The 20,137-nt window shown below is 46.9% G+C and overlaps 1 protein-coding gene across 4 annotated transcripts in view; it reads right to left on the bottom strand.

Annotated features, from left to right (window-relative positions):
• Positions 1-20,137, bottom strand: part of PLXNA4 (plexin A4) — a 1,277,179-nt gene that overhangs the window by 576,848 nt on the left and 680,194 nt on the right. The gene's annotated exons all lie outside the window — the stretch shown is intronic.

Genomic DNA, 20,137 nt, shown 5'->3' with positions numbered 1-20,137 from the left:
TGTAGAGGCATAAGGAGTTGGATAATATGGTCACTAAAAAGAGACATGTCTGATGGAGGCCTATTAACTAAAATAAAAATGAGGCTATTATGATGGCCCACAATATCTTATGTGTGCAAGACTTGACAGCCCTCCCAATCCGTGGATACCTCAGACATCGCTAAATTACTCCTACAAATAATAGCTACACTGTCCCCACAATATTTCCCAATCGATTTTTACCAAAGAAGACATAACCCTGGGGGGTTAACTTGCTCAATCGTGGGCCCATGGAAGTCAGACACCCTTGTCTCCGTAAGGCACATGATGTCTACTTGATTGGCGGTAATATAATCACGCACTTCGTCCACATGCTTTGGCAAATAGAGATGATGTACTGTAGGGGGAGCCTGGGCTCCATCACTATTAGGTCCAACCACCCTATCCAAGGGGCCAGGGGACTCAACAGTACTAGTTATGTGACCCCAATCGAGAGATGCTTTGTTTATCACAGGCAGCACACTCGCTGGCAGCACCTTGGGCCTTAGCATCTCCGCATGTCTGAGTGCCAATGGAGTATAGGAGTTAGTGGGTGGATGTATCGACTGCAGGGGTAGCTCACTAACCAGGAGCAGATTTAAATGGCACTGCATAGTAGCCTCACGCATAGCCCGATGACCAGCTAGCAACAATGCCATCTTCTGAACCGCATCTATCCTCCGGCCGAATAACGCAATAACGACAAGGAGACGGGACGTGTAACACTCTCCCCAAGAAACATGGGTTCAGCAGTCAAATGTTGCTGCACCAAATAACGTAATGCCTAACTAGCTTACAAATCAACAACACAGCGTGCTAACGCTCAGGACACAAAGTTTCCCGATGGGGATAGTGACTGGGTTTAAGTAGACCAGCAGACTTGCTGGACCCTTACGCGCCAGCGCTGACGTGATATGCAAATAATCAATGAGGGACAAGAACTACAACAATGCTGGAACTTGTAGTTTCCCCACACAATGCAGATAACGTAATGCCTAACTAGCTAACAAACCAACAACATAGTGTGCTAAAACTCAGTATACGAAGTTCCTCTCTCTGTCCTCGCTCCCCCTCTTTCTGTCACTCACTGTTCCTACACTCCTCCCATCACGTCTATAAACTTGGGGAACCTGCGACAGCAGCTGCAGATCTGTGCCAACTCCCACTGAAAGCATGTTTCTGCCACAAGCCCCCAGAGAACGCATCGTGGAGCCGCACTCGTGAAAGTGACACGAACATCAGGGAACATGTTGGGCGTTTATGAGCTGTTTCGAAATATCCTTGAAATAACCATGCATCTGTTGCCAAGGGACAGGCCCTAGAATGGGTTCTGATGGCACTTCTGTGCCATCCCGGGAGGAGCCAATATATTATTATTATTATTTATTATTATTATTATTATTATTATTATTATTATTTGTAGTAGTAGTAGTAGTAGTATCATTAATAAGCATTATTATAATGTGTATAGCACCCACCACACATTTAAATTCCTCTTAGTGCATAATGATAGACATCAGTATTACAAATCACAGTGTTACTGTACTCAATATATCAACCTTGTATAACGTTTTGAGTTGTCCCTCCCAAAATGTGATGCAGAGAGGGCCTTTTTGTGCAAAGTGGTAATTGCATGCAGTGGACCACCAACGTTAACATGTGTTATTTGGTCTCACGCATGCAATTTACCAATCACCTTTACTCTTTACGTTTACTCTCCGTTTTGTAAAAGATGTAAATGCCGCGGGCAAGAAACACTTTTCAGATGGCATTTGCAATGGATTTTTATGGATTCCTTAGCAGGTGCTAAAACTGGTGGATTCCAGGAAAATACATTCCTTTTATGCCTGCATGAAAACTTCACGCAGGCGTAAAGGCGTGTGCCCTTCGAAAACACGGTGCAAATGTTAATTCCATTGCATGACCCTTCTCCAACTTCAAATGGCAGCAAAATGTCCTGTGGGTGTGGGATCCTCATCCCTGCAAGGCAAGGCAGATCAGTAAACGTGGCGGTGATGGTGACATTCTTTGCCGCCACTTTCACTGATCGGCCTCATGTTCCTGCATTGATCAGGCAGAGATTGGGAGCAGGGCAGACTTCACGTGTATTTTCATGCTAGCCTAAAATCGAAGAATTCCTATGGAATCCTCCTGAAATTACCACCTGGATAAAGAAGGTGGGTTTCTATAGCAATCCATTGTAAGTGCCTAGCGAAATTGTGAAGTGTGGGAGGCATTTACACTTTCCCACCTACATAGTGCAAAAAACTGACTGTGCCTATTTTTTCTTCTTCAATTTTCCACTACTAGTCGGACACGACGAAAAAGCACTGAGATGAAATTTTGCACAACATTTCAAATGGAGGTGGTTCCATCCATGCAATGAACATGGTCTTACAAAGTGACCCACCTAGAGTGTAAAAGTAATGCGTAATTGACTAACCCCTTGCTTTCAAATGTTAAGTTTGCAATCCGGGGCTTGTTCAATGACCCCAGTTACTCCAGACTGCTTGCAGATGTCATAGAAAGCCGATAACCCCCTGTACTATCGAGCCAGGTGAATATCTATCTATCTATCTATCTAATTATCTATTTAATTCTCTATTAATTGTTAAGGTAACTGTAAATTATGGCTCTTGACGCTCCCTATTTTGAACAATGGGGCAATTTAAAGCACTTTCCCTTGTTCTAAATCATTTTTAGAAGTCGGGTGACCATTGTTGAAAATCAAGCTCACTATACTTTTCAAGAAAATGGATTGGTATTGGTGATTCGCGCTCTACCTCCTTAAAGTTAGATAAACAATGTGTTAGTATGAAAGTAAATCAATATCATCAAATTGTTCATCTGTAGGTGGTTGTATTCCCTTGCTTTAAGGAGGTAGAGCGTGAATCGCCAATACCAATCCATTTTCTAGTCTTATTCATTCAAGGTCTTTATCGGTAGACCTTGTGGAATTGGTGATGCAGCTCGCCACTACTTATATTTATAGTGGTCAAAACACACTTTCAAGGGTACGAACCCATACACACTATACTTTTAAGCCAAATATTTGGAAATCTCATCCATCACTCCTAGAAAACCCTATTGCAGTAGTGTGAGCTCAACCCATCAGTAGAGTCAGGCAATCTCAAACATTAATATCCAACCATTCCCACAAGAGCAATTGAGCATGTTCAATTCCACCATTAGTATGAGATTGTTCCCAGCTGTACAGGCAGTTCATCCCCGGAAGTCATGTCAACACATCCCAGAAGTAATGTCAGCTCATACCCAGATGTAGTGTTAGCTCATCCCAAGCAGTAGAGTTAAATTGTCCCCAGAAGTCATGTCAACTCATCCCAATATGTAATACAAGATGTTCCCCAGAATTAGGTTCAGCTCATCTGAAGAAGTAGGTTAAGCTCATCCCCAGAAGTAGTTTCAGTTCATCCCCAGAAGTAGGTTCAGTTCATCCCCAGAGGAAGGTTCAGTTTATCCCCAGAAGTATGTTCAGTTTATCCCAGAAGTAGGTTCAGTTCATCCCCAGAAGTAGTTTCAGTTCATCCCCAGAAGTAGGTTCAGTTCATCCCCAGAGGTAGGTTCAGTTCATAGGTTCAGTTCATCCCCAGAACGAGGTTCAGCTCATCCCCAGAAGTAGGTTCAGCCCGTCCCCAGAAGTAGGTTCAGCCCGCCCCAGAAGTAGATTCAGCCCTTCCCCAGAAGTAGGTTCAGCCCGTCCCCAGAAGTAGGTTCAGCCCATCCACAGAAGTAGGTTCATCTATTTGCTGCAACAGAGCAAGAACATTACCATAAGTAGTGTAAGCTGATCCCCACCCTGACAGTAAAGTCAGTTTGTAGCCAGCAGTAGTGTCAACTCACCCCTTGCCGGATATCCCAGTCCTGCCTCATTATCAGAGTCAACTCAGAACCACTAATAATGACAGCTTTGACCTGGCACCGCGGACAAAAACTGCTGCAATCTCGGGTTGGCAGCAGTACAATCTGCTGAGCCCCAGCAACAACAAGTCACCCCAAGAAGCAGGGTCCGTGTAGACCTGTACTAATATCAGCGGTACTCAGGAGTAATGCTTGCTGAAGCCTAGCAGGAGACAATCTAAAGCACAACAGTAATATCAACTCGGCACTCCAGTAGTATAAGCCCATTAACATCAACAAGGCCATGTCATGCCAGCTTTGTCCCAGAGGGACCTGAGCTCAGCCTAACCTTTAAAGTTAGTTCATCCCCGCTTTTAACGCCAGCTCTGCCCCTAGGAACAGCTGTGCCCCAGCTTCATCGCGAGTCAAGCACGTTCCAGCGATTGCTTCATCCTCAGCAGTAATGATGGCTCACCCCAGCTTTTATGTAATGTTATCCGCACCAATAAGGTCAGTGCAGCCCAGGCAGTGATGGTAGTGCAGCCCAGGCAGTGATGGTAGTGCAGCCCAAGCAAGCATATCAGAACAGGTCTAGCAGCAATGTCAGTTCAGACCCAGCAAAGGAGCTAGGTCAGTCCCAGCAGCATGGTCAGTTCATCTCCTCCAAAGATGTCAGTGGGACCCTAGCAGTAAAGCTAGTTCAGCCCCAGCAGCCAAATCAGATCAGTCCTGGCAGTAATGTCAGTTCAGCCCCAGCAGCCATATCAGATCAGTCCCAGCAGTAACGTCAGTTCAGCCCAACAACCATATCATATCAGTCCCAGCTGTAATGTCAGTTCAGCCCCAGCAGCCATATCATATCAGTCCCAGCTGTAATGTCAGTTCAGCCCCAGCAGCCAAATCAGATCAGTCCCAGCAGTAAAGCTAGTTCAGCCCCAGCAGCCAAATCAGATCAGTCCCGGCAGTAATGTCAGTTCAGCCCCAGCAGCCATATCAGATCAGTCCCAGCTGTAAAGTCAGTTCATCCCCAGCAGCCATATCATATCAGTCCCAGCTGTAATGTCAGTTCAGCCCCAGCAGCCATATCATATCAGTCCCAGCTGTAATGTCAGTTCAGCCCCAGCAGCCAAATCAGATCAGTCCCAGCAGTAAAGCTAGTTCAGCCCCAGCAGCCAAATCAGATCAGTCCCGGCAGTAATGTCAGTTCAGCCCCAGCAGCCATATCAGATCAGTCCCAGCTGTAAAGTCAGTTCATCCCCAGCAGCCATATCATATCAGTCCCAGCTGTAATGTCAGTTCAGCCCCAGCAGCCAAATCAGATCAGTCCCAGCAGTAACGTCAGTTCAGCCCAACAACCATATTATATCAGTCCCAGCTGTAATGTCAGTTCAGCCCCAGCAGCCATATCATATCAGTCCCAGCTGTAATGTCAGTTCAGCCCCAGCAGCCAAATCAGATCAGTCCCAGCAGTAAAGCTAGTTCAGCCCCAGCTGCCAAATCAGATCAGTCCCGGCAGTAATGTCAGTTCAGCCCCAGCAGCCATATCAGATCAGTCCCAGCAGTAACGTCAGTTCAGCCCAACAACCATATCATATCAGTCCCAGTTGTAATGTCAGTTCATGCCCGCAGCCATTTCTTAACAGTCTCAGTAGCAATGTCAGCTGAACCCCAGTAGTCATATCAGTTTAGGCCCAGCAGTAATATCAGATCAGATCCAGCAGTAATGTCAGTTCATCCCCAGCAGTAATGTCAGTTAAGCAGCTATATCATATCAGTCCAAGCAGAAATGTAAGGCCAAACTCTGTAATGGAAGTAGTTCAGACCCAGCCTGGTCTTTAATTCAGCTGGAAATTGGCAGGGCAGATCCGGCAGTCTCTGAAAAGTGCTTCCGAGCCATGAATGTGTCTGGCTCCCCCCACTAGCCTTAGAGGCACAACCCCCCACCACAGGCAGCCCTTTCATCCAACAGACATGGGTTCTACCGTGTGGTGAAAGGGCTTCCTGCACGGCTGCCACTTCTGATTAAAAAACAAAAGGGGAGGCACCTGCATCAGAAGGTATGACCTTTTGTTTCTTAATGAGAGGCACCGATCCCTGCAGGCAGCCCTTTCACTGGGTGGCAGAGACCTTCTCTGCTTGGTAAATGCACTGCCTGCGGGTGTCAGCATCTGTGGTTAACAAAAGGAGAGGTGGGCACAGCAAAATGAATGACAATAATGAGCCCGTCTCTGCCCAAAATGAATGACAAACATGCGCCCGCCACCCCTGCCTTGCTCCCAGTGCGAGAAATGTTCAGCCCCCTGCACTGCCTGTACATAGGCTACACCCCCTTTCATCCAACAGACATGGGCTCTGCCATGTGGGGAAAAGGCTTCCTGTGTGATGGCACTTCTAATAAAAAGAAAAAGAGGAGGTGACTGCACCAAAAGGTATGATCTGAGTGCACCCACCCCTCCTTTTGTTTCTTAATCAGAGGCACCAACCCCTGCAGGCAGCCCTTTCACTGGGCGGTAGAGATCATCTCTGCTTGGTAAACGCACTGCCTGCAGCTGTAGCGTCTGTGGTTAACAAAAGGAGAGGTGGCCACAGCAAAATGAATGACAGAAATGAGCCCACCACCCCTGCCTGGCTCCCAGTGCTTGAAATGTTCAGCCCCCTGCAGTGCCTGTGCTTAGGCTACGCCCTTTTGTGAGAGCCCTCTCCCCTCGATTCCTCACCCCACGTAAAGCATCAGCCCCAGCAGCAATGTTAGGTTAGATTCAGCGTGGGGCTAGCTCACTCCCAGCCCTAATGCCACCCCAACCCTAGCAGCAGTCAAGTGAGTCCCAGCAGAAGGTCCAGATGAAGCCTTGCAGTGATAGAAGCTCTGCTGCATTAGTTCTTTTCCCCCACCCCATAGTATTTGGACCCAGAGCACTCTTTTCCAACGGGATCACTCTAGTTGCTCCGGGCTACCCTAAGGATGCTACCAGGCTGCGTGGAGATGGGAAACATGTGTGTCTTGCATAGCGAAGGACCTTGTCTCGGTTTGCACCTCTGACTGCTGCATTTTCAGTCTTTTTGTACTGCAAAAAGGGCTTTGCACTGACTTTGCACTGCAAAAATACACTTTGCACAGTTCAATGAATCAGGGTTGGTGTCAGCAGTGCAAAGTGACTTTTCAGCAGCACAAAGTCCCTTTGAACCGTGCAAAAAAAATGCCATGGATCAGGCCCTCAGTCTGCGTGTGCCCCCCAACCCCTGGCCTCAAATGCAAAAACCTATCTGGACCCCATGAACTCCTTCATAATATCAAAGCACACATTGCCTTTGGAAACTGGGACTGTGTGCAGCGTTTTACACACGATCTCTGGAAAGTCGATGAAGACCTCCCTGTTTCCTCGCAGGCCAGTTTGCACAACGCACATTTGCTCGTACGTTTTTGACCACATTTTACCGCAAAATGTAGATGGGGGTTGGGAAAGATGGGGGCAGGTGGGGATGGGCTGCAGGGAGGTCTCCCCCTGAATATATTACAGAAAAATATGATCAAATACATTCGAGCAAATGGGTTTTGAACGAATTTCTGCGAGGGAATTTTATAATTGCCTCTTTTCAACAAACATTGTGTCCTTTTTTAATGTGTCTATCTTCCTAAAATAACCCTACCTGACTTCCGCTCTCTGCTCTGCTTATCCCCTGACATTCACTCTGCGTCTCACTTCCGTGTAAGCGTCCCCCCTGCCTCAAACTTAATCTTACTTGATCTACCCTCGCATTATACCTTGAAGAATGGGCAATTCCTTGCCAGGACAAGCGCCTGCACCTTTAAAACCCTCATTGAGCCACTGGGCACGATTTGGACTCCTGAAGTGCTCCCGTAACGATAAGCAGCGTAGCCATCAACATCCCTTTCAAATGGCACTCACATGCAATTACCGGAAACCTCGGGACCTGTCAAGGCACCCACCGACCCTCGGCGATGCACCATTGCCTTCCAAGGGCGCCTGGACTTGCAGCTCAGTTACAGGAGCAGGGAAGCGGGCCTTAAGCCAGAGATAGCGGCCGACGCTTGGCGAGAGACAGGTTTCTGCTTCCTAATGAGTTTTGCTCATCCTCTCTCCGAGGAGACCCCGTTGAAAGGCAGGAGGCCTGCCACGCATGCTGCACGCGCGGAACGGGCATGATCCAACAAGCGTTATGTTATGTTATGTTATTGTGATTTATACCGCGCGCCGTTCATGGTCTCCAGGTGCTCTGGCGGATCTGAAATGGAAGGGGGTGGCAGGGGGTAGTTAGTGGGATTTGGAGGGAAAGACGCTAGAGAGCTTTAATGGGCTGCTGGTAGCTTGAATTCAGAAAAAACAGTCACTGTGTGCTTTTTTAAAATGTGTCAGTCGACGTTATGTGGTGTTTTGTGCATGATGGTATACGGGTGGTTTGTGTGCGTTTGGTTAAGTGTGCTGCTGGGTGTTGTGGGGTGCTTGTAGAGCGTCTGTAGTTTCCAGTGGTCTTTGCTATTTTGTTTGTGTCGGTCTGTACCATGGGTGCAATTCCCCCCTTTGATCTTCAGCAAGGGGGCAGGAACCTCCCTTATAGCGATGTTTGATATGATATGATAAGGTATTTATAACGTGCCTATACACAAGCATTTCAAGGCGCGTTTACAGTTTTAGGGCCCGAATCATGGACAAGAGCGCATTAATCCTGCAAGTGCCAAGCGCCGAGATCGAAACTGCACGAGCCTGCGCAGATTAAAAAATGTGTGCCCCGCTTATTCATGGAAGTCTCTGAGCAATGTAACCGTATATGCAAGTTGCAGCCGGAACAGCTGACTTTGCATGCACGAATAAACACACTGTTTGGGGACACTGCATGGGGTCCCCCGTAACTGTAACTGGCACCCCGAGGACATGGGTACAGTTTCATGGCAAGCATTTATTTTCCCAGTCAAACTGTGTACGAACCCCCATAAACAGTCCCTGCACCCCGCTACGTTGCATACGCGCACCCATAACTATGATCAGAACTCTGTCTGCGTGCAAGCACCCCTAAATCCAATATGCAATGTCACCTCCAGAGTTATGATTCCTCCATGCAAGTCCATATGCCTGCTTCCAGGAGGCAGAGATTTCGAGGGCACTGCATGAGCATTTCACAGACGAAAGGTTGCACGGTCACATTCATGAATACGCTTTGTCCTGCACATTTGTGGGCGTGTTATGGACTGCCTGCAGTCCGTCCCTCGTAACGCCCATCTTCTGGCGTGTTCTTCCCCATTTCACATGTTCTGACCCCTATTCCGGCCCCTGCGCAGGCCATGCCCACCCCCTGCGTGGAGTTTCACGCAAGGCACTCGGCCGCTCCCAGAGCCGTGCCGAATCTGTGCGAACTCCACGCAAGTCCCAAAAAAGTCCTGTGCAGTCAGTTCCATGAATCGACAAGCAGTGTTTTGCACGCAGTTTGACATGCGCATTCCCGATTTTACACGCAAATAATTCCATGAATCGGGCCCACAGTTTTTTGCGCATCAGGCTTCCCGGCTAGCGGCCTCGAAATCGCATTCAGTCAACCAATGGCTAGGCTAGTACTATTATCCATAAATCTAACGTGCAGACCACCAGCTTGCGTGAAAAATGATCCTGGCAATTCTAATCTTAGTAAAAACAGATCTGCACACTACAGAGTGATTCACCTCTTCAGATTTGAACAAGAAAGGATTCAAAGAGGTCACAGGGTCTACATCTTCACACAGGGTTCGATTCATGGAATATCTGCACGGTTCAAAGTGAATTTGCACTGCTGAAAAGTGACTTTGCACTGCCGACACAAACCCTGATTCATGGTACCGTGCAAGGTGTATTTTTGCCGTGCAAAGTCTGGGCAAAGTCATTTTGTACTGCAAAAACGACTATGCGCTGACTTTGCACTACAAAAAAAACACTTTGCACGGTTCCATGAATCAGGGTTTGTGTCAGCAGTGCAAAGTCACTTTTCAGCAGTGCAAATTCACTTTGAACCAGGCAAATATTCCATGAATCAGGCCCTGTGTTGCGCTGCGCCATGTAGATAATTTGCATTTATATAGCGCTACTAAACCTCGGGTACCTGAGCGCTGCTTATTATTACCCACGGTGTGTGGTGCTCATCTATCGATCTCGGAAGGATGGAAAGCTGAGTTTGGCCCTGCCGGGGTTCAAACCTGCGTCAGCAGGCTCTGCACGGATATCAAAGCGAGCGTTCTAGCGCAGTGCTATCTGACCGGCTACTATCTGTACAGAGCAGCAGACTCCAGGGCAAGCAGCCTGGACAGCGGACGAGGAAGCAAGAAGGGCTTGTATAGTTAAGAGGTGGGGGCAGATGAGGTGTGAAACGAAGGCAGTACCCTCACCCGAAATTAACAGGGGGAACGATATAGGCAAAAGACCAACCTTTCAAGGGGAGGCCTTCACAGGCTGCCTTCGTAAGGAGCAGTCTTTTTATGTAATCGATCTTTGACCTAGAACTTACTGCACAGTTATGCAAAAAGCACTGTATGTCCCTTTTGATCGGAAGATTGACCAAGGAAATGGTGAAGTGCACTCATCTGACTAAAGTGTAAACTATGTAATCTGGAAATCAGGGCTGCAATCCTGGCACCCCACATGACACATTATGTGATCCTCAGCAAATCACTTTTTTCCGACTGTGCAGTGTTGTCCTTAACTCCCAAAGCTGGACTCACCCAGCAGCGACTGGACTGCTTGTAGTGCTTGCTGTAGATTTAATCTCATCATATATTTAAAAAGGTAAGTCCAATTTTCGAAGTGGTTAATGGAACAACAATGTAAGCTGTACGTTGTGTTTGCTCACACTCAATGTCTACACCTGGAATTTAAACTATTGGTATCTAGCCTATGTTTCTAGATGTCGCCCTATGGGAAAATGTCTTGCAAAAAAATGTCTCGTTGGCAGAATCCAACCAACTCTGGCTATTCTGGCTGCCTTGTTTTCTAGGTCGCTTCCTTATGTTCTGGTGGAATTCGACCCCAGTAAATATCGAAAAGTGCCACCTTTGGAGATCACGGTATCACAACTGTTGTTACTGATCGAAGCGGGACCCGGAGCCTGGCATTTGACCATGGCGCTGTGACTCTCCAGGTAGTTCCTTCACAGGATTTGGAAGATAGGCTGTATGTTGGCATCGCATGCCCTCCTTTCAAGCCCATTCCCACTGGAACAACTTCTCAAGAGGCACAGAAACTATACATCGTGGGTGGCTCTTTGAGAATCTGAGGCACCTCTGTGCCCGAAATGGGGACCCCCAAACTGAAAACAAAACCCTGAAATTCTGTATCAGTCGTTGGCTGGATTGGTCACTTGCATTTGGCAAGGGTTATCGGCGGGACTGCAAAAAGAAACAGTCCTGATTGAGCTCAGGATCAACTTGAATCTCGTTTCCATGACACGATGGATCATTTGCGGAACTCTTGGGTTGAAAGATTTTAATCTCTGGTATTGCTATTTGCAAGGCTGGGTCAACTTCACCTAAATTGATTGGCGAGTCAGAAAGCCAGTACTTCTGTGAGCCATGAGTATATTTGCAAGTCGTTGTGGGAGTGCAGACCAGTTCCTTTGCATCCACACAAGGAACCCTAAGACTCTACTGCTCTTTATACCCCTCTCGTGGTTGCCTTCTCCCCTTTGTACACTTTCTCTTCATTCCCAGAGTAGAAGTACTGTAAATAGAAACCATTGTATACACCCTACTGCCCTGCAATGGCCTGCCAGTCACCAGTAGGGCAGTGGGACATGTTACAGGACCATGTGGGGGGTGGCAGCACGCTACACGTAACTTTAGGACCTCCATTTTCATCCCTGGTTGACCTCAAACTTCCCCAAAGGAATCTACCGAAAAGTTCAAGAAAATGTGTGTTCACCCAACACTACTATTGAGTTCTTTTTATAAAGCTTTTTTTGTGGTTCCTATTTTAAGTTACATGTTCTATGTTTCAAAAACGGTATCAATAAAGTGAATGAAATGGCAATGCATTTATTTTTGAAAAATGAATATATGTTAAAAACAATTAAATTCTTACACTTTGCGTGCCCTTATAAAGTTTTGGCCAAAAGACCCGTGTAACCATTCCTCAAGTGTGGTTGCTCCCACCAAGCAGTGCCATCAGGGCAGACTCAACCCCCAGATCATTGCAGAAAATTAGACGCTCCCTGAAATGAAGTGACTAACGACCAGTAATGACGATTACCGGTGACAGGTGAAGCATCTGATCACTGTCCTCTGTTCACCAGAATTGTTCTTACTTTTTGAGAAAGTATACATGTAGTCCAAGGAGGGCACACAGGATTTATGCCAATGTAATGGTGGTGACCTTCCTTCGATGAATTAGAAAAATCATGTGAATCAAGAGGAAAAACTCGAATCGGATTACACCATGGAAAAGGTGGATTTAGTCGCTGGCCTATCGGTAAGAATGAACCTCTTGACTGGACCAATAAAAGGGCTTTCTGTAAAGCGAAAGAGAGCCTGCTACATCAGAGCGGCTGAATTGTCAAATGTGCAGGTCTCCCCTGGATGAACACACTTCCCTAAACTATCAAGCCTCATGCCAATATATTGGCTTTATGTACACATGAAGTGTCTCTGGAAAGTGTATAGTACAAATCGCCTATTAAGGCATACCCCTTTGTTGTACTTCATTGCGGTTTTATATCATTGGCAAAAAGGGCGTGTGAACCCGCATCTGCCTCTCTTTCTGAAGGTCAGAGGCATCAGGTAACCTTTTGTAAGTTTCATTTCCAGGCCTACACTGCACCTTTTCATGGGCGCATGGACCAAACAGAGCCAGCCCCCAGAATATCACGCTGAGCACCCCGAGAACTCTTCCATTGGGGTCGCGCGCGGATCGTATCTCCGCTGCTTGACCACACAAACAGAAGCTGCCGCGCTTGACTCTTTACTTAATGGACTGACCTTCCCTCGATAGATCATTGCCTTAACAAAGCTTTGTTCCCAGATCGATACTAATTACAACGATATCTCTTCACTGTGCCAATCAATCACCAAGACCCACTCCGAAGAAATCTCAAGGTGACACCTTGTGTGGAGGCCTGGGGGATGGGGCGATATTTACAACCCAATCCATGGCCAATTTGGGATCTCAATCCCTTGTGCACTTTATTTTGTCATTAACAATGATCCAGAACAAACAACGACATCAGGTGCCTTGTTTCTTTCTATTGTTTTGTTTTTAAAGCAAACAAACAAACAAATCCCAGCTGGGAGCCTACCAGCCATCCAACATTTTCGACGTGCGATTTAATCTTCCTGTTCATTAGGCCACGTATTGTAGAACAGAGGAAGTGGAGGGGGCGAGTCAGTTATTTTTGTTTGTTTCGTGAGCTTGTTGTGAATGCAGCGCTGATGAACATGGCACGTGACGCTATTGGAAGCTGATTTGCCAGACGACCGCGCAGATTGCCGCAGGATCCTGAGCTCGATGTCATAGATTCAGTATGTGCTTGTTTGACCTTTTCAAAGCATTTGTGCGAATTCTGGCGGTTTAGGAAGGTAGTGGAAAGTGGATGGAGACCACTGGACTTCTCTATATATTTGACAAGGTGGATGAAGGTGGTGGATAGTGGATGGGGATCACTGGGCTTGTCTACATGTTTGAGGAGGTGGAGGAAGGTGATGGATAGTGGATGGAGAGCACTGGACCTCTCTATATATATATTTGAGGAGGTGGAGGAAGGTGGTGGATAGTGGATGGAGAGCACTGGGCTGGTCTACATGTTTGAGGAGGTGGAGGAAGGTGGTGAATAGTGATGGAGAGCACTGGACTTCTCTATATATTTTAGGAGGTAGAGGAAGGTGGTGGGTAGTGGATGGACAGCACTGGACTTCTCTATATATTTTAGGAGGTAGAGGAAGGTGGTGGGTAGTGGATGGACAGCACTGTACTTCACTATATATTTTAGGAGGTAGAGGAAGGTGGTGGATACTGGATGGACAGCATTGGACTTCTCTATATATTTGAAGAGGTGGAGGAAGGTGGTGGATAGTGGATGGAGAGCACTGGGCTTGTCTACATGTTTGAGGAGGTGGAGGTAGGTGGTGGATAATGGATGTAGAGCACTGGGCTTGTCTACATGTTTGAGGAGGTGGAGAAAGGTGGTGGATAGTGGATGGAGAGCACTGGACTTCTCTATATATTTGAGGAGGTGGGAGAAGTTGGTGGATAGTGGATGGAGAGCACTGGGAATCTCTATATAATTGAGGAGGTGGGGAAGGCGGTGGATAGTAGATGGAGAGCAATGGGCTTCTCTACATCTTTTGAGGAGGTGTAGAAATGTGGTGGATAGTGGATGGAGAGCATTGGGGTTGTTTAACTTGTTTGAGGAGGTGGAGGAAGGCGGTGGATAGTGGATGGAGAGCACTGGGCTTCTCTATATACTTGAGGAGGTGGAGGAAGGTGGTGGATAGTGGATGGAGAGCACTGGACTTCTCTATATATTTGAGGAGGTGGGAGAAGTTGGTGGATAGTGGATGGAGAGCACTGGGAATCTCTATATAATTGAGGAGGTGGGGAAGGCGGTGGATAGTAGATGGAGAGCAATGGGCTTCTCTACATCTTTTGAGGAGGTGTAGAAATGTGGTGGATAGTGGATGGAGAGCATTGGGGTTGTTTAACTTGTTTGAGGAGGTGGAGGAAGGCGGTGGATAGTGGATGGAGAGCACTGGGCTTCTCTATATACTTGAGGAGGTGGAGGAAGGTGGTGGATAGTGGATGGAGAGCACTTGGCGTGTCCACATGTTTGAGGAGGTGGAGGAAGGTGGTGGATAGTGGATGAAGAGCACTGGGCTTCTCTATATATTTGAGGAGGTGGATGGAGAGCACTGGGCTTCTCTATATATCTGAGGAGGTGGAGCAAGGTGGTGGATAGTGGATGGAGAGCACTGGGCTTCTCTATATATCTGAGGAGGTGGAGCAAGGTGGTGGATAGTGGATGGAGATCACTGGGCTTGTCTACATGTTTGAGGAGGTGGAGGCTGGTGGTGGATAGTGAATGGAGAGCACTGGGCTTGTCTACATGTTTGAGGATGTGGAGAAAGGTGGTGGATAGTGGAAGGAGAGCACTGGACTTCTCTATATATTTGAGGAGGTGGAGGAAGGTGGTGGATAGTGGATGGAGATCACTGGGCTTGTCTACATGTTTGAGGAGGTGGAGGAATGTGGTGGATAGTGGATGGAGATCACTTGGCTTCTCTATATATTTGAGGAGGTAGAGGAAGGTGGTGGATAGTGGATGGAGAGCACTGGGCTTGTCTACATGTTTGAGGAGGTGGAGGAAAGTGGTGGATAGTGGATGGAGAGCACTGGGTTTGTATACATGTTTGAGGAGGTGGAGGAAGGCAGTGGATAGTGGATGGAGAGAACTGGGCTTGTCTACATGTTTGAGGAGTTATTGCATAATAGATGGAGAGCATGGGCTTGTCTACATGTTTGAGGAGGTGGAGGAAGGCGGTGGATAGTGGATGGAGAGCACTGGGCTTGTCTACATGTTTGAGGAGGTATTGAATTGTAGATGGAGAGCATAGGCTTGTCTATATATTTGAGGAGGCAGAGGAAGGTGATGGATAGTGGATGGAGAGCACTGGGCTTGTCTACATGTTTGAGGAGGTGGAGGAAGGTGGTGGAAAGTGGATGGAGATCACTGGGCTTCTCTATATATTTGAGGAGTTGGAGGAAGGTGGTAGATAGTGGATGGAGAGCACTGGGCTTGTCTAAATATTTGAGGAGGTGGAGGAAGGTGGTGTGATAATGGATGTAGAGCACTGGGCTTGTCTACATGTTTGAGGTGGTGGAGGAAGGTGGTGGAAAGTGGATGGAGATCACAGGGCTTCTCTATATATTTGAGGAGGTGGAGGAAGGTGGTAGATAGTGGATGGATTGCACTGGGCCTGTCTACATGTTTGAGGAGGTGGAGGAAGGTGGTGCGATAATGGGTGTAGAGCACTGGGCTTGTCTACATGTTTGAGGAGGTGGAAGAAGGTGGTGGATAGTGGATGGAGAGCACTGGGAATCTATATAATTGAGGAGGTGGGGGGAGGCGGTGGATAGTGGATGGAGAGCACTGGGCTTGTCTACATGTTTGAGGAGGTATTGAATTGTAGATGGAGAGCATAGGCTTGTCTATATATTTGAGGAGGCAGAGGAAGGTGATGGATAGTGGATGGAGAGCACTGGGCTTGTCTACATGTTTGAGGAGGTGGAGGAAGGTGGTGGAAAGTGGATGGAGATCACTGGGCTTCTCTATATATTTGAGGAGTTGGAGGAAGGTGGTAGATAGTGGATGGAGAGCACTGGGCTTGTCTAAATATTTGAGGAGGTGGAGGAAGGTGGTGTGATAATGGATGTAGAGCACTGGGCTTGTCTACATGTTTGAGGTGGTGGAGGAAGGTGGTGGAAAGTGGATGGAGATCACAGGGCTTCTCTATATATTTGAGGAGGTGGAGGAAGGTGGTAGATAGTGGATGGATTGCACTGGGCCTGTCTACATGTTTGAGGAGGTGGAGGAAGGTGGTGCGATAATGGGTGTAGAGCACTGGGCTTGTCTACATGTTTGAGGAGGTGGAAGAAGGTGGTGGATAGTGGATGGAGAGCACTGGGAATCTATATAATTGAGGAGGTGGGGGGAGGCGGTGGATAGTGGATGGAGAGCAATGGGCTTGTCTACATCTTTGAGGAGGTGGGGAAATTAATTGGATAGTGGATGGAGAGCATTGGGCTTGTCTAACTTGTTTGAGGAGGTGGAGGAAGGCAGTGGATAGTGGATGGAGAGCAGTGGGCTTCTCTATATATTCAAGGAGGTGGAGGAAGGTGGTGGATAGTGGATGGAGAGCACTGGGCTTCTCTACATATTTGAGCAGGTGGCAAAAGAAGGGCAGCGTGAAACTGCATTGAGAGCACTCAAGTGAGTACTGAAGTTGAGAGATACCCAACAGAACAGCTCAACAGTTTTGCAGAGGTGTTCAATGACAATTATCTCTGAGCTGCTGGTTCGAGCTACGACTGGGCTCTTGGGCCCAGCAAGCAGTACATATCTGTGAAGGTTTCCAGAAAGGCACAGGGAACGTGCAGGAGATAAACATGCAATGATGTTCATTATTGGTGATGCTCTTAGAACCTGACTGCATTTTTCACTTTGGTTATTGATGATTCCCCCCTAGTTTGAATGTGATCGTGATAAAAATTCTTCTAAATGTATTCAAAGTTGATGATTTAATTGGTTGATGGCCTGAGGCAAGTTTCCAGTTAGAAGGGGCCCCTTTCAGATGAAACCAGCCTCACAATTTGCACAAAGGATATCCATCATGTCCCCTCCAGACATTCTGGTCTACAATCCCCATGATCCCTTGCCACGGATTATGCTGATTTAGACTGCTGAGAGTAGTAGGCCAAAACATCTGGACTGTCACCTGTTGTTTACACCAGAGTTAAAACAATTGGGACATGCCACTGGCCCAAAAACTGAGAAAATTCACACCGTGGTCAAGGGCCGCATTGATCGCAAATCAATAACATTAAAAAGAGTGCCCTATAATCGTCTGATCTCCTATAGCTGTTTCCTTTCTCAATGTGTGCTATACTGAAAGATCTTCCTTCACAAAGTGGGTGAAACAATGTAATTGAATGGAGAAGCTAAAAAAGGGTTGCGTGACTCTCTCAAACCTCAACCTTCACCCATTGAAAAACTCACCTATCCTCGACGAGGCCAATTGGATGGCAAGCTCTTCTAGGCACTAGCCTGTCACTTAGGCGGTCACCAGCAAAGGGACAACAGAGGGTGTCAAATTGGCCCCTCAATCAGCAAAACGGCCCCAATTTCTAGGGAGGGAAGAGAGCAAAACATATTTCAATACCCTGAAGAAGGCCTTAATGTCACCTGAAACTCAAGGATGGAAGAGAAATCTCCTCCCATGCCCAGATTTTGCAATAATTGACTGCCTCGAGAAGGCTGGGGGCAGGTTGGGCTCTATCACAATATGTGAGTGACTCTACCCCAGCCTTGCCAGGATTTAAAAGGCTGCGACCAATGGCACATTTTTCAGATTTTTCCCTTAGGCCACCTGATGCATACCTACGGAGTGCGACAATGAGACGGAATTCCTTTTGCGAAAAAAAGCTGCATGTCACATCTCCTCTGTGATTGGCTGTAATTTTTGTTGCCATTATTACAGTTCTGATAATCCGCTTGGTCCCTCCAGCTCTGCGGGAAGGAAGGTTTTTCCGCTATGATTTATGAAGCCTCCTCCCAGGAGACAGGAACACACTCCGTTTCCCTGTGCACCCACCGGGGAGGGCCGCCATACCATTGATGGCATTAATTTATTATCCGGACTAGGGGTTGGGGGCGGGGAAGGTGTTTATTCTTCAAGCCTGCAATTAGAAAATAAGAACACGTCCCCTATTTTCGTTGGTTTATCATCAGTGCAATGAGAGGTGCCAGGTACGCCCTCTGGTTTAACTCTGACCTATGTATGAGGCCGCAATTACATAAACCCACAAAATGTCACTAAAATTCGTTTGTTTTCTGGATGGAGGTCCCCGATATGTGATCTTCCCCTCCACTTACAAGGCCATCACTCTGTGACTCGTATGCATCCCAACTGTGTTTCAGGGAAGAATGCAAAGGGTTGCAAACAAGGCTTTAAGTGTGCTTAGAGCAGCAGAATTTCAGTCCCAGCAGGGTGCACAAATTGCCCTTGAGGCTGGGTTCTGCCTGAGCCGGGGCTCTGTGGGGCTCCTGATGAGATTTCCTGCACTGAACTCCAATGAAAATTTGATGAATGGCAGTACTGTTCTTCCCCAGTAGATGTCACAATCACACATGCTTTGATCCCCATCATCGGTTTCAGACAATTGGAGTTAGATTTCTTTGTAATACACTGTTGGGAATGTGTAGTGTAGAAAATCAATTGCCTGATTCTTGCAAAGCGAAATCAATCGCCTGATTCTTGCAATGCGTTATGTTGAAGTGTAGCCATTAGAATGATTTAATAAAATCAATACATACATAGGGATAACTGATTTCTGTCCAAAGAACTGAGCCATTGATTAGTGAATTTGCCTGATTGGATTTCATTTTTTACAATTGAATATTTTTAGTTTAGTCTATTTTAAGGCTTTTATTTAATTACTTTGTAATTGACACACCTTTTAAAATAGATTGTACTCCCTTTCATTGCATGTTTCTGTCACAAAGACCACACATCTTTTAAATGTCCTTTTGCTTCAGCAATTGTGATGATTTGGCTGCAACTCCAAATAGTGCTTTTCTAGGGGTGGTGTGCAGCGCTATACAAGAGCCTAGCGTGAGTGCCAACACTGAGCCCCATAACAGTCTCAGTCTGACTTTTTGCACTCAGCGCAAGTTGCGGCGTCCATATTTTGTAAAAATAATATGTATGCCTGCGAGTGTGATAGGGCAGGACACAGGGGAGTGCCAGCGTCTGAGCAGTGAGCATGGCACATCGCTGAGCCCCAGGTATCCACATTTATCATAGGGTGATAATGGAGACGCTAGTTATACGAAGTGGTGGGAATGGAAAACAAGGACTGGGGTGAGAGTGGGGGTGGAGTATGGAGGAGGGGCGGAGTTCTGAGGAGGCGAAGCTTGGGGGTGGGGCGGAGTTAGCAGTTGAACTCCACTTAAAGGAAATGTTCAAAATAATAGTTTAAAAATTGTGCAATTTCTTTCATGTGGCTTCTTTCCAAACGCCACACTGTACATCAATTCCACTTTAAATCACTTCCATGGCAGTGGGGCACCCAAAATATCTTATCACTGCCACTTTAAAACCACTTTGGGATGCCATCACCAGAGAAATAACCTGAGAGATGAGATTTTCCAACAGCTACGCTGGCAAAGAATAAAAGATGCTCCCGTTTTAAATCCAGCAATCTATGGTGCAATATTCCCTGGAAAACAAAACCCAAATATGAGAAAATTGCTTTTACATAGGAGTCAACACTGTCCACGTGATGACCTGGGTGAAAACCTGGTAGTCAAACACTTGAGTAAGCTTTCCAGCCTTAAAAAAAATGCATTGTTGGCCTCCCCGCTGAAAAAAAGCAACGCCCACAAGTTTTCTTTCCTTATGCCCTGAAAACCAGCACATGGCCATAATCAGGGAACAATAATTGCTTCAGTCTCCAGGATTGCAAACTCGCCTTGCACATCCTGAGCAAATATTCATGACTCAATTGCACCAGTCTTC

Source organism: Ambystoma mexicanum, chromosome 12, assembly GCF_040938575.1.
Source record: "Ambystoma mexicanum isolate Mex_15411 chromosome 12, UKY_AmexF1_1, whole genome shotgun sequence".
Classification (NCBI taxonomy): Eukaryota; Metazoa; Chordata; class Amphibia; order Caudata; family Ambystomatidae; genus Ambystoma; species Ambystoma mexicanum.
Note: the sequence above shows the minus strand (reverse complement) of the source record. Positions and strands in the feature narration are given on the sequence as shown.